This window comes from Pristis pectinata, chromosome 5, assembly GCF_009764475.1.
Source record: "Pristis pectinata isolate sPriPec2 chromosome 5, sPriPec2.1.pri, whole genome shotgun sequence".
Taxonomy (NCBI): domain Eukaryota; kingdom Metazoa; phylum Chordata; class Chondrichthyes; order Rhinopristiformes; family Pristidae; genus Pristis; species Pristis pectinata.
This window is the reverse complement of record NC_067409.1, coordinates 85,903,507-85,919,178: the sequence shown is the minus strand read 5'-3', so window position 1 is coordinate 85,919,178 and position 15,672 is coordinate 85,903,507. Positions and strand designations below refer to the sequence as shown.

At 38.4% G+C, this 15,672-nt stretch overlaps 1 protein-coding gene across 1 annotated transcript in view; it reads left to right on the top strand.

Moving 5' to 3' along the window:
- Positions 1–13,078: 13,078 nt before the first annotated feature.
- Positions 13,079–15,672, top strand: part of si:dkey-118j18.2 (uncharacterized) — a 37,370-nt gene continuing 34,776 nt past the window's right edge. The window contains exon 1 of the mRNA XM_052016449.1: positions 13,079–13,305. The gene's annotated coding sequence lies outside the window, so the exon portion shown is untranslated. The remainder of the gene's footprint in view (positions 13,306–15,672) is intronic.

The window sequence follows — 15,672 nt, the reverse complement described above, 5'->3', positions numbered from 1 at the left end:
CAGTACACCACACTGGGAAGGAAATGTGGAAGTCCTGGGCTGTGGAGTCTAAGATTGGTTGAGTTTACAAATTTGTAACAAAAAATGGTGAGACAGAAAGTATTCCTCAAAGCTAAAGATGAGCACATGCCGAAAAGGATGCTGGAAATGGCACGTGGAATATGTTGGAAAGTTCTGGTAACATAATAAAGAGCAAGAGGCATTTAGTACTTCCACAGAGCATTTGGATACATTATTTAAGGCTAATAACATTATAGAAGCAACAGGTGACTATGTTGAAAAACAAAATATGTTAACTATGAGTGAAAACAAGGTAACATTTTGAGTAGGTTTTGGCTCTGATGTCTGATAATATCAAATTTATTGGCTGCCAAATTTGTCAAAATGCAGTAGACTGTCCATCTGCCCACATAGATGCTGTCTGGCCTGCTAAGTTTCTCCAGTGGTTTGTTTTATGTTTCAGATTACAGCATCTGCAGTCTCTCATGTCTCCAATAGATGAAATTGTTGCAAAACTGAAAACTCACTTCAATCTGGCACCGTCCAGAATATTTCAGAGTTACAAATTTGGAATATATATTGAAGCAGATAATTGAAGTCAGTCTCAAGTTCTAGGCAGGACTGCGTAATTTTGGTACGTATTTGGACATAGCACAGTGGGACAGTTTACTGCATATGTAATAAGAAATTACAGACCAAATTCTTTAAGGTGTAAGAATCTACATTTGAGAAGACAACAACAATTGCAGTTTCAATAACACAAAGGAGTTTCGGTCAGCTAAAGGTAGAGATGTGAGTTCACCGGGCAGAGCTACAGTGACAGTAAAGGTGGCATCAGCCAAGTCTTCTCTATTGCGGCCAAGTCATGTTTAGGGCAGTTTCAACAGGAAACCAGCTAACCACAGGAACCTGAGAAGCAGGAAAGCATTAGGTCACATAACTGTAAAAGGCAGGAGGCCTTGTAACCAATTTCTGGGAAGCCATATTGCTTCTACCTACTCATTTAAAACAGCCTGCTCTTATTATTGTAATAAAATTAGTGTTTTGGCATCAGTTTGCAGAAGCTAGCTGAATGTGGCTGATACAGAAAATTAGATTCCACAGTTTTCTCAGAAGGAAAGAAATACGTCTACTAAATGTACCTAGAGAGGTGCTTTGAATACTATTGAAGTTAATGACGTCGTTGACCAGTAGCCAGACCATAGATTGTGACATGACTGGGCAGTATTTGGGTTCAAAAATACCTAAAATACAAAATGAATGTGAGCCTGTATTACTGATGGCCAGAGTGTAATATTTTGCTACAGCTGAACAAAACTCTGGTTACACTGCAACTGGTTGTATGGTTTCAAGTCTCTACACCTTTGAAAGGATATATCACATTTAGAAGGAGTAAACAACACTCCAAGATGTTACTAGGCCTTCTTGCATTAGATTACGAGAAGAGAGTAAAATTAGGTTTGTATTCCCATGAAAAAAGAGGATTAAGAAATGATGTGATGTGGTTTTTAGGATTTTATAGGGAACCAGGAATTGAGGGGTAAATAGTGAGAACCTCCTCATGCAGGAAGGGCAATCTGGTATAAGGAGCTGCAACACTGGATCAGAGCCTGACCAGTCATCATGTAGTTAGGAAACATTTCTTCATGTAAAGAATGGAACTTCCATATAACCCAGCAAATGCTTAATAATAATTAATAATTTTGAATCCACAATTGATAGATTTTTGCTAACTGTGTGCCCTAAGAGTGGGGGTTCATATAATTATCACCTGTTGAAAATTATGTGGAGGAAGTGATCTTGCCTGTATATTGGCAACAGCTTAAACTGTGTCCTCATTCATAAAAACTTGCTTTTGCCATGGAAAGAATGATGATCAAGGCTCCTTTCAAGCAGTTTTGCCTTCCTCAGCCAGGGTAAGGGCACTTAATAGTATCCAATTCAATGCGCAATAGTTACAGTAATCTATCACAAATCAATTTCTGTGTCTCTGTTTCTGTATTTGCCTTCATGGTCATTAATTACTCTTTTTTTTTCATTATAGAATGATGAAAGGAAAAGAATCCCATTGTAATTGGTCTTCTTTAAATCAAGTTTCATTAGAGAGCTTCTACTATTATCAATGCTGTAATAGCCCCATCTGCATAGTTTTCTCCAGATCTCCAGCAAGAGAGGTGCTAAGGATTATAAGCAAACTCCATATAAATGTGGATGACCATAATCTCAGGTGCCAGATTATTATCAAATACAAAAATGTTAATAGGTTTGCTGCTTCTTCACCTCATGGTACTCCTGGAACCATTAGATCACAGGAAGGAAGTGATACCAGAACTATTTGATCATGATCATCTCTGTACCGACTTTAATAATCTGCAAAAAAAAAACAAAAATACTGTGGCAACTTCTTGGTTTGCTTTATTTAATGGTGATTTACCAACAAACTAAAGAATTGTTGTGGCGGGTACAATAACAACATTTAAAAGAATGGATAGGAAAGATTCAGCAGGATATGGGTTAAACATGGGCAAATGGGACCAGCTTAGATGGGCATCTTGGTAAGCATAGACGAGTTGGGCTGAGAGTCTGTGTCCGTGCTGTATGACTATAATTGAAAAGAAAAAGTTGATTATTTGTTCTTTATGAATGTAAAAAAATAAGAAATATATAATTAAATGAGATCAGTTAAAATCAGGTCAAACTGATTAATAGACTGCTCGAGATCTTCAGACCATTCAGCAAAAGTGGAGAGAGCAGAGCAAATGTTGACGTTTCAGGCAGGAATGTTTCATCTGAATTGGTGCATTCATAACCGCCCATATCTCTAATAAAAGTAAATTAATAATATAAAATTGCAAAGCACGTTAATTTAAAGGTTGCTTATTATTGTCACTATTTATAAGAGCTTTCTAGTGGAAAATAAGAAAGACTTTTTTTCTTTTAAATGAATTTACAGTTTTCCATAATTCATTGGTTTTCAAAATGTGGAGTGAGGTCCTTTGGGATGCAATAATATTCGGAGAGTGAAATTAGCAATTTAACTAATGTTTTATCAAATAGCATGGAGAACAGACAAAGGTGGGCTCAGGAAGAACAAATTGCTCTGAGGTGGACAGAGACTGCAAATGAGTGAAGTTCAGAAGGATCCAGGTGTTCTGGTGCATGAATCACAAAAAGTTAGCAGGCAGATCCAACAAGTAGTTTAGGAGGCAAACAGCATTTTGGCTTTCATTGCAAAGAGGTTGAAGTTTAAAAACAGGGAGATTTTGTTGAAGTTTTACATGGTGTTGGTGAGGCCACAACTGGAACAGTGCGCACAGTTTAGGTCCCCTAAACTAAAAAAGGAAATGGTAGCATTGGAGGCAGTCCAAAGGAGATTTACCAGTCTAAGTCCTGGGATGAGAGGGTTGTCCTGTCAAGGGAGGCTAGACAGTTTGTATTTGTATTCCTTGGAGTATAGAAGAATGTGGAGTGAGTTTATTCAAACATGTAAGATTCTAAGGGGACTTGACAGGGTAGATGCTGAGACATCTTCACTAGTGGAAAAGTCAAGAACAAGGGGACATAGGTATAACATAAGGAGTCAGCCATTTAAAACTGAGGTGCGTAGAAATATCTCAGGGGGGAGTGAATCTCTGGAATTCTCTGTGTCAGAGGGTGGTGGAGGCCAGGTCATGAGAAGTACTTGAGGTGGAGATAGATAAATATTTGAAAGATTGAGGAATTGAGGGCTATGGAGAACTGGCACAGAAGAAACGTTGAGGCCAACATATTATCAACCATGATCATGTTGAATGGTGGGGCAGGCTTGAGGGGCCTGGTGGCATACTTTACTTGTATTTTCTTGTGTTCTTGTGGAGCTTAGCAAATAACTTTGAGAACCATTATTCTCAACACCATGTGGCCATGACCTTCTATGATTGTAATGCTTCTTTGCCTTATCTACATTTCTAGTTGGCAAAATGAAATTCACACTTCAGCCTGGAAGGAATTGTATATTAGTGGCAGGCAAATTCACAATGACCCTACACACCACATCATTTGTTTCTGTAGAAGGAAAAATATGACACCCCTACCTGGAGTTTTAATTTAGTTATATTAAATCCTGTTTCAAAAGATGCTCCTTGTTGAAGTTCAATACATTATCAGTTCCCATTAACTCTCTCCTTTCACTGCAAGATTGTTAGAGTAGGACAGTTTTTGATTAATTATGTAAAATATCTTCACTTACCCCACACAAGCTTGAAAATTAAAAGAAAAGTGAGGTAAATAAGGCTGATGTATGGTTCAGTTTTCTATTTTGCTGAATCACCGTATGATTTCAGGCCTTAATATTCCTGACTTTTTTTAAAGCATCATTAGATCTACGTAGTAGTTATATTCAAAAGTTACTACATGGATCGGATAAATCTTTTGAATTTGTATTATTTGAAGGATATGTAGTTTAATTTTATTGACATGTAATTCAACATTTAAGGTTGATTATGAGTTTATAGCCTAAACTTTATCATGTCAGGGTGGTGTTTGCCATCAGTTCAGAGAAAACGGAAAGATACTGTGGGAAGCTATTCTATTTCTAATGCGTATTCTCGCCTTATTAAGGTTCATTATTCACACTGGCGTGTTATCTCAGACTTAAGATCATACTGACGGTTATAGGAAGTGAGATTTTTATCAAGGACAGTTGAACTTTTACATTGTGCATGCGTGGTAATAAATATTTTCTGCCACTTACAACAAAATTGTTAGAATTTTCAATGTAAATTGTACATTCATTTTTATTTAAATAATGCTATTTTTATCTTTTCCAATTAGAGAATTTATTACAAATTTCATTGAAATCTACCAAATTGAATTTTCCTTGAAAATTAAAATATAACAACATATTGAGAGAAGTGAATGGAATGATATTAAACATTAGTTCCATTAGAGGGCAATCAACCCCCAATCTTTATTTGTTTTTTTTAAATTTAGTTTTGTTTTTCTTAATCTTTTCTTTGTTGATAATCGTAAGAATACATTGTCATTATATTTGATAACCTATTGCAGAAAAAAAGTAAAGCGTGCAGCAATTGCAAAGACTAGATCTCTGAAAAAAGAAGAAAAAATGCTGGGAACAGTCAACAGGACAAACTGTACTTGTAGAAAGAGTATATACTCAGTGCTACTTCATGTGTAATCCCTTCTTAGAATTGGAAAAATTAAGTAGAAATGCATAGAATCAGAACAAAAGGAAGAATAGAGAAAATGTCCAGTTTCCAGCTAACAAGTACAGAGGATGATTAAATAACTATTTATTTGTCACATGGATTGGAATAAATCAACAAGATATTCTGAGAAATAACGTCAAGACATTAAAATAGAAGTCTTAACTTAGCTAAATTATGGTATTTTCAGATACTTAATGGAGCTCAGATATGTCAATTTCAAAATAATATTCAGACCATTGTGATGTGATGCATGGGAGAATTTGAATTTCGCTATGCACATGAAATTAAGATTCTTTAATCTTAGATCCGCGCATGAGGTTGGGGTCAATCCTCCTTATTTTGTTCAGATTCAATCCAGCAATGTTCATTTCCCCTGATTTAAGTATAAACCTATTGGTTTAATTCTTGCTCTCAGATGAGATCTTTGAAACGAAGTATTGTTTTATTCCATCTTTTCTTACCCCCCCCCCCCCCACCCCACCCCGGATTCCAAAATAGAGAAGTATCATTAGGTACAGTATCCATCCAGGATGGCTTATGGCCAACAATGTAAGCCCCTGTTTGTTGCCCTCCCAGTCTAGTGTCTATGAAGAACACAAAGGGAAGGGAAAAATAGGAAACAACAATCTGCTGGAAGATCTCAGCATCTGTGGGAGGAAAGGAATTGTCGCTGCCTTGGGTTGAAACCCTGCATCGGGACTGAGAGTGGAGAAGTAAGATGGCCAGTATAGAGAAGAGAAGGGGAGTGGTGAGAAAGATTCCGAGACAATTGGTGGACTGAGGAAGAGTGACAGGCAGATAGTGCCAGGTAGAGGAGGTGAGCAAGGTGGAGTTGGAAGACAGCGGCAGGTGAATGATAGATGGAGGCAGACAGAGACGGAGGAAAAAGGGGAAAAAAACAGATGGAGCAAGATGGGGGGAGGGGAGTGTGAAGATAGGAGACAGGAATCTGGTGATTTTCAGCTGTTGCTCTCCAATTTGAACTTGCTAATTTCCTGGAAGATATAGATTCACAAATTGAGTTTTGAAGTCAGGACTTCAAGATGTTTGGGAAAATTTGGTGAGCAATCTACATTTATACCCAAATATTTGGGCAATATTTGTGGCAAATATTTACATCACAAGGACCTGTCTCTCTTATGGTCCAGGTGGAATACTAAAACAACATGTGTTGCTAGGTTTGGACTGAGGCATCATTACTGGAAATATTTACACATAATGTTCTAATAATCTAACAGCTATATCCATTCCTTTAGAGTCCACCAATGTGATAGCCTCCTGGCTTTTGGCCAACTAAACTTCACTGATGGACGGTTAGCATTATAGCTTAGATCAAAAATTCTCCTTAGCTGGACTTTTTGTCCCCCCCCTTGTGTGATGAGGATAACAAGTTGACTAAATGTGAAAAGCCAACATGCAAAGATGGAATCCCTGTCAAATGTTCTGCATAAACTTTGCACAGAAGGTTGCCAATGGCTAACAGAACTTTACACTGATATTAATTGACTGAAATTATATATGTAGAGGATCATAGGAAGTCATCAAACATTAAATGTGGAGGTAAATCCCTCATTGCTTTTAAAAGGTACCTGGAAAACACCTGAAGAATGTAATCTACAAAGCTATGGGCCAAAAGCTGGGAAGTGAGTATAACCTAAATAGCTCCATTTTTGGCTAACATTGTTATGATGAGCAGAATGGCCTCCTTTTCTGCCCTAGATTTCAGTGAGTGTAAGATTCCGTAACAGCATAAAACAGACACAGAAACTATTAATAATTAAAAGGTGAGCATGAATCAGGGATTTATGCCTGAAATTAAAATGGATACTTGGCAAAGCAGGATCAGATCAGACATCTGAGACGAAATGTCAGCAAGTACCAAGTATGGTATTCCAATGGCCAACAGCTCCCACCACTAAACACTAGCAAATGCATTCTGAGTTACAGATAGTGATGACTTTACATCAATGTTATAAAAGTTAACATCAAGGCAGAAGGTTGCACAGTCTCTAAAAGAAAATCGCAATCATTCCTTTTAAATTATTTAAGGTGCTTTTATACAGTATTTCTGAAGCTGAATCATGAATATAATTTTTAATAATCTGCCAATTCCATATTTGAATATGTTGCTGCTTGTCTTTTGAATTGCTGATAGAGTAACAATTGTAAGCAATCTATTGTTCCTGAACAGAGGGTATGTACCTCCATAATGTTACTATTACATTTATGTCAAAGGCATAGTGTTGTTATGTGGTTGATAATCTAACTAGGATTGCTGGAGTCACATTCTTCAGAATTCTTAACAAGCCATTCATTTATTAAGTGACAACAGTGATCATGTCCTGCTTAGATCCCAATTAGAGCATTACAACTTTTACAGGTAGATCAAAACTCTTGAAGTCAGAGATTATGTATTTATTCTGGATTATGGTCTCATTCCATAATTCCTTCCAAACTGCTGCGCTGTCATACACCACAGGGGTTTGGGATTGTGACCTCAAGTGACCAAATGATGAGCTGGGAGATTTGTTAAAGACTGATTTGTTATTCACATGGATGACTTCTCTATGCAGTTTTATCACATTGGCCAGCACTGGTAATCATTGAATTGGCGTAGATTATGGTGATGGCATATATTGCAGAATTTAACTAGATATCCATGCATTCGGAATGAGTGTTAGCAGCCCACAAAGGTGCACAGTTCTCAGCTGTTGAAAAGATTACCACCATGGTCAAGGTGCAGGACAATAACAATTTAGCACTCATCATCATTATGACAAGTTTTCACACTTTGTTCATCCAATCTTAACAACAATTCTTCAGCGTTGATAACAGAAGGTCCAAGTGCAGTCAAGTGTCACACCTAGGTGAGTAGGGGTTGGATCACATTTACTTTCTCACCACAAAAAGTGAGATGACTTTGTGCTTGTGGTGTTTGAGGTTAAATGATGAGACGACAGACTTCATTGGACTTGGATACAATCTCTAGTTATAGAAATATTCCTGACAGGGCAGGAGTTACTGTGTGGAAAGCTTTGCCCTTGTGGTTACTGCCAGGTCATAGGTATATCCAATTTTCTATGAGGAAGGCAGGCATATTGCTTATGTAAATGATGAAGGTGTTTAGAGTAAGTGCACTTCCCTGAGGGCGATCATTATTTAGGATCTTTAGTTTACCTATTGAGGGTTCCATTCTGACCATAGCCCAATCTGACTGCAGATGCTGGTGGTGTTGTGCATCTGGGGGGTGAAATTTAAGATGCAACCCAGAAATTTCTGCCCGTAGGCCACAACATCCAAAAAAACTAAAGTTACATTGCTGCATAATGAAACAACCATGAGGTTTCACCCATGAGCCATTGCAGAATATGGCATCATTCCTGTACCTATCTCATTCTATGGGGCAGAAGCAATTCGGGTCATGGGTAAAAACATATTTTAAAAAAAAATTTCGTAGTAATTCTCTGTTCCTGTTGTGAAAATATCCCGTCTCATTAAATCAAATTTATGCTGAATTGATGGGAGTTGGAAGCGGAGGGATACTCTCAGATAGATTTGAACCCCATACTCCTGGTAAATACCAAGTGGTTGAGCGGTTAAAATGCCCCATGTAACTTATATGGTGGATTCCTCCATTTTCTTTTGTAACAGGTGGTATCTGACAGATGCTTAAGCAACCCATCCAAACCCAGTGGGATCAGAATCTGCTTATGCCAGTTGGTCTCTGATATTTCCATATTGCAAGGTGAAATACATGTTCAATGTGCATTAATTCTAAAGGCGACAGAGTAACAGACTAACCAAAAGGAAAATATTTCTCAAATTTTTCAGTAAATTTTCATAAAGGGAAATGGATCTTCCACAGACCCGTATATCTGATAGGTTGATTTTCTGATCACTGGAGAATTTGACCTCACTGCAATTGCCTGAGCAACTGTACATCCCCTTCAATGCACCCAGTTAGGTAGAGGTAGATTGGTCCATACTTCCATTCCCATCAACCATACCCCTTCTTATGGCATTTTACCTTGCAACCTCAGGCAATGCAATGCTTGTCCTTTCACCCCTTCCCTTCCCACCATCCAGGAACCCAAGCAGTCTTTCCAGGTCTTTCTTTGACTTTTTCCAATCTAGTGTACTGTATTCAGTGTTCACAATGTGGTCTGCTTTACATTGGAGAAACCAAACAGGGATTGGGTGATCGCTTTGCGGAAAACCTGCGTTAGTCCGCAGGGGCAGCCCTGAGCTTCCTGTTCCCCACCACTTTAATTATGCATCCTACTTCCCATCTGACCTGTCTGTCTGTGGCCTCCTGTACCACTACAATGAGGCCCAATGCAAGCTTGAGGGACAGGATCTCATCTTCTGTCGGGGCACACTGCAGCCTTCTGGACTTAAAATTGAATTCTACAATTTCAGTTAGCTTGATTTCTGTCTGTATCAGTTGTCCATCTGTGATATTGGCTCAGCATATTTGTTTCTCCCCCACCACCACCCACCCCCCACTTTTCTCTTTTCTCTTTCTTCCTCTGGGAGTGGAGGGCATGCTCATTCCAACCTGCTGAATATGGATTTCCTGGTCTACATTTGCAACTCCTACATTCTTTCGTTTATGTCCTTTTGACTATATTTGCACTCTCCAGTTGCTCCCATTCACTCATTGTCCAAATAACCTTGTTTACAGCTTACCTCCATGGTCACCCCAGTTTTACCCTATCAGAGTCTCCACCCCTCCTACAGCTTAAAAAGCTTCTTTTGTCTCCCTCCCAGCTCAGGTGGTTTTCCACCTATAACGGCAGCCCTGTTTCTCTTCCCATAGATGCAGCCTGACCTGCTGTGTATTTCCAGAATTTATTTCAGATTTCCAGCATTTACAGTTTTGCTGATATTCAGAAATAGATTGTGCTTTGATGCCAGCAGGTTAAAAGCAACGCATGTTCCATGACTATCCCTTCCACTTACTCGGCTAGTTCTCCACAGGCCACTCAACTAAAAACAAAGGAAGATAGGAGATGCAGTTAGGAGCAGATCATTCGGCTGCTTATATCTGCACCGCCTTTCAATAAAATCATGACCCACAGATGGTTTGCCTAACTGATTCTTTTGCTTTACCTGCACATTACAATTATTTATGTACAAGGACACACAGGTCCCTTTCAATAGCAACATCTTTCAATCTCTCACGGTTTAAAAAATACATTGCTTTCTAGTTTTTTTCCTACAAAAGTGGATGATCTCACATTTTCCACATTATATTCCACCTGCCATGTCCTTACTTAGCCTGTTTATATTGCTTTCTGCATGCTCTCCATAACACACATTGCCCCTTAGTTTTGTATCATCAGTGAACTTGGATGAGGGTTAAAGTGTAATATATCCAACTCATTGGTATACATTGTGGACATCTGGGGGTCCAGCACTGATCCCTGTGGCACTCTATTAGTCCCAGCCTTCCACCCAAAAAGGACACATTTGTTGCTACTCTGTTTATTTGTATGCTGATCAGTCCTCAATCCAAGTTAGTATAATGCCCCCAGTCCCACGTGTTCCAATTCTACTTAATAACTTCTTGTGTGGCATCTTATAGAAGGCATAATGAAAGTGCAAGTATGCCATATCCCCTTTATCTTTATTACAAACATGGTTTCCCTCTTAAACTCCACGTTGACTCAACTCAGCCCTGTTATTTTCTGTGCCTTGTTACTACCTCCTTAGTAACTAAGTTTCCATAAACTCAGTTTATAGTTCCTTGTTTTTGCTTTTCATCCTTTTGTAAATAGTGGGGTTACTTTTGCAAATAGTGGGGTTACTTTTGCCACCTTTCAATTTGTGGGAATCATTCAAGAATCTATGGAATTTTGAAAGCACATTTGCGACAAGCACATGTGCCATTGCCATTCTGACCTCCCCCAAAATTCTGGAATGCAGGCCACCAGGGTCTGAACTCCTCTTTTCAGGCCAGTTGTTAACAAATATTCAAATGGAATAGTCCTTAATGAGACTTTCTAGCTGCTAATTGCATGTCTGACTGGAAGCAACTTGTGCCTCTCAAAGCAGCTGGGCAAAGAATAAAGTGGGATGATGTAGGTCAGAGAACGATGTTTTAATATTTTCGCTACATTATGTACTTGTGAATTTATTCACATTTGGCACTTGTGGTATGTTTAGTGACCAACCAGTCTACCTGCTTCATGTGCATTTAAGGATTATAAAAGGATTATATCCTTTTTTGAAAGAAAACAATACAATAGGATGAAATAATTACATAGTGTTAGCAGTGAAAGTGCTGCTAAGACAACGTAAATTATTATTTTACTTATTGAAACATAAACTGCAGTAAGGCCAGGAAAATGGAGACTGATTGTTCAAGGGACAGTCAGAGGATATAGTGCTGGGAAGAAAGGAGCATATCTGTATGCAGCATGTGCATTGGTGGTGACAGCATTGTACACTAATAGTATCTGCAAAGCATCTCTGTTCAGAGTGCAAGAGTGACCCTGAGATTGAATTCCCTATCCCACTCTGACCTCTCCGTCTTTGGCCTCCTACATTGTCCCAACAAAGCCGAACTCAATCTTGAGGAACGACACCTCACCTTCCATCTAGGCCTCGGGACCCAATATTGAATTAATTGATTACAGAACACCAGCCTTTCCAGTTTATGCCAAAATTGCCCAGCTCTGATATAAAGTCATCCACATGAAATATTAACTCAGTGTTTCTCTCTCCACAGATGCCATCTAACCTGCTGTATATTTCCAGAATTCTCTTTTATTTGAGATTTCCAGCAATTACAGGCTTCTGTATCTCTCAATTACAGCATTGCTTTTTTTTCTTCCCTCATACATCTCCCTATATTTAAACCTCCTCCAAACAGCATCTGTGTCATCTAGAATTCTCTTGGTCTATACCCTTTCACAGCCATTCCATTTGTTCTCCCCATCCCTCTTCCTTCTCTGTAATTTAAAAGATACTTGTCACTTTTCCCAGTTCTGATGAAAAGTTGTCAGTCTGAAACTTTGATTCCATTTCTTTCTCCATAGATGCTGCCTGACTTGCTGAGTATCTCTAATATTTCATTTTTATTTCTGATTTCCAACTTCTGCAGTTTTTTGCTTTAAAATTCTTAAATTACATTTAGAGAGAATTGTTGTCTTAGCATTTGCTTTCTTTTAGGACTTGCATGAAATAAAATATTTGTTATGTGAAGAAGAATAAACGAGCATGGTTATTTTTAAGCTAACCTGAAAAATGTAACACTTCTCTATTTTTATACACCAAATATATCAGAAATCGTGCTCCTCAATGTATTTTGTCTCTCTGGAAGAAGCTGGGTGAACAAGCCTGCAATTGAAATACAGTAGCATTGAAGGAATTATAACGGCAAGAGGCAGTAGTGAGGTTAAGCAAATGAGGATAAGCAAATCGTGAGGCCCAAAGAAAGTTCTTTCAGAACAAACAGAGGCTATCCTATTGGTAGGTTTGAACTGCTAATATAAGAAAAATAATTTAAGACTTGTCGTGTTGAAGGTCTTGTATCTATTTCTAATGGAGAATGGAGGTGACCTTTAAAAAAACTAAGAAGTTTGGTAGGTTGTAGATGTATGACTTGCTTTGTGTTCATTTTAATAATGTCAATTACATTTTTATAATACATAATTTTAATTATTAATTACTTAATAGATGAATGTGCAGAAGAATCAATGTTTTCAGGCGATGCACAGTGCAACAGATGCAGTCGATGGAGTTGCAGTTCGGCTGCGCCAGTCCAGGTGCGGCAGCACGGATAGGAGGTTTAGGTATTCTCCGCCAGCTCTTCGACGCGTTTTCAATCGCTCCTCCCCTCGCACTGCTCAATTTCGGATTTATGAAGCACTTCGTACATAAGACGTAGCTATGAGGAGAGGTGGCAACGCAGTGTAAGGGGGTCGGGCTAGAAAATGTCGTCAAATTTCTTCTGAACAATACTGCATTAGCTTTTTGATTTTCCATCAGGAGGAGGCAAGACAAAGAAAGCTGGCAAATAAGATTGGTTCGTCAACACTACTAATGTGATCGGGGAGAAAAGTCACATAGGAGAGACGGAATCGACTTTAATGTAAGTGAAAGAGGGGAAAATGGGATCCCCGTGTTTCCTTTGCAACATATGATTCTTTCCTTTGTTATCTCTATGGGGAAAGAGAGGGAGGACCGTAGCCCATTGTCCTCCGGGAGAAGGCTATTCTATTGTAAAACCTAGAGATTGGGCTAGTTTCTAGTTGTGGTGTGCATTCATAATTCCACATAAATGAAAGTATTGCTAGTAAATGTATCTCGATTTCCTCCCTGAAATGGCAGGAAATTTTGGAGGAAAGTCAGTTGACCAGTCTGCCTCTTTATTCTTAAAGCTATGTAAATAGTTGCATTTTCCCTGACTTGAAACTGTATTGCTTACAAAATAGTAACGTTACATTTTTTTCATATTTCATTCGAAGTATTTTAAATTTCTAGCAATGTATTCGTTTCAACAAAACGTCAAACATATTGTGTGATTTAGTTTGAAGAGAATAATAATTGTGATTTGCGTGTTAATGCTTTAGGTAATGAGAAATAAAACACTCTAGAGTCAAACAGACCAAGAATGAACCACGTATATTGCATTACGATAGTTCTGACTTCGAATAACGTCTGAAAAACTAAAGCAAAAGTGTTTTTTGTCCGCATCAGATTGAAATTGCATTGTAAAGTGGGCTGTGCCTGGAATACACAAGAAAGTGTTATTTCCATTTTAAATAATTGCAGCTAAAAGGGAATGTACCTAAAACCCCAATGAAAGCATTGGGCTATTTATGCTTTTCTTGTTCTAGTTTAATTAGATCCACTGACCATGGGCTTTCCTACGCTGGGGTTTCCATCCAACAGTTACTTATTTGGTCATTTCCTGTTTGACATGGGTCACAGTATTTAGGGTCTTTCTGAATGTGCGCGTGGATAAATTAGTAATTAAATCTGCAAGGCTGAAATTTAAATTGGAAAAATAGGAGGTTTAGGATCATAAAGCACAGAAGTTATTTGGTATATTGTTCTTTCTGTGGCAACTCTTTGGAATAGCAATCCTATTACTTGTATCATTATCTGTCTCAAAGCATAGGAGGCTATTTGTACCATCAAGTTGATGTCAGCTCTTGGAGCGTTTCCATTAGTCTTTATTCTCCTTCATTCTTCTACTTATTTCCCTGTAACCGACTAGCTTTCTCTTTCACTCTTATGCCCATTAATTTCCTCCCTGATTTCTTTTTTTACTGCAATCCATCTACACCAGGGGCAAGTTATAGTCACCAATTAACTCCACAACCAACATGTGTTTGGAATGTGGGAGGAAACTAAAGCATCAGGATGAAACCCATACAGTCACGGAGAACATTTTAAACCACAGACAGCATCGGAGGTCAGGTTCACTGGAGCCAACAGTCACTGCTGCACCATTGTCTTTCTTCCACCTCCTCTTTCCTTTGTCCCTCTGGCCCCCCCCCCCCAACTTTCCATATGGTAATTCCCTCTCCTTCCCTGTGTGATGTGGCTTTAAAATTGGAGATGAGAAATTCCAGTTTATCATTGTGATGAAGTAGCCTGCTGAATAGCTATCTGCAGCAGATTCACATTTTAAGCTAATTTTCCAGAGTATGGGGCCATGTGGAGATTGGTAGCTATTCATAGAGTGGGTGGTCATCGCAGTTTGGAGGAGTGAGAGATGATCAGTCTGAGAGAAGTGAGTATTCTAAAGGACAATAGAGTACTTTTTGGTTTTTCCTCTAATGCATATAAGATGTAATAGATGGTCAGGCATGAACCTTCCTACATGATGACTTTTCATCGTCCTACTTGATGACTTTTTGTCGTCATTTTTTGTGTGGTTTCCACATGCCCATTACCTTTGAAAATGTACGAAATATAAATAGAATCATCTTTACCACACATCAAGATGTTAGTCACCAACTAATGTGGTAGGAGAGAGTTAGTGTTTATTTCTAGTTGAGCGTGGAGGTGACCTTTCAAACAAAACCCATAACACTTGATAGCTTGTGGATACGTAATTTTCTATATTTGATTCTGATATAAGGAACTTCTCAAAAAAATCACTAAATTAAATTTCTAGAGTTGTCTGATCATGCAAATAGTGGCTGCCTAAAGCACTTAATACTAAGGAACGTAATACTGAGAATTTTATTTTTGAGCATGTGTATCATTTTCTGCCTCGTATTGTAATGAGATGATGGCATTTTCCGTGAGCTTCCCCATTCGGAGGCATTTGGTCAATAAAGCTGAGAAGTAGGTTAGCCCCTCCAGTTTCCAAAATCTTGTTTAAAATCTTTATTTGACATGTGTTATATAGTAGAGATTTAGTGCCTCAAACCTCATGTTTGATTCTTGATTTAACAGGTTGTTAACTGAGTGATGAAAACCAACACTGGTTCAATTTTAGAAC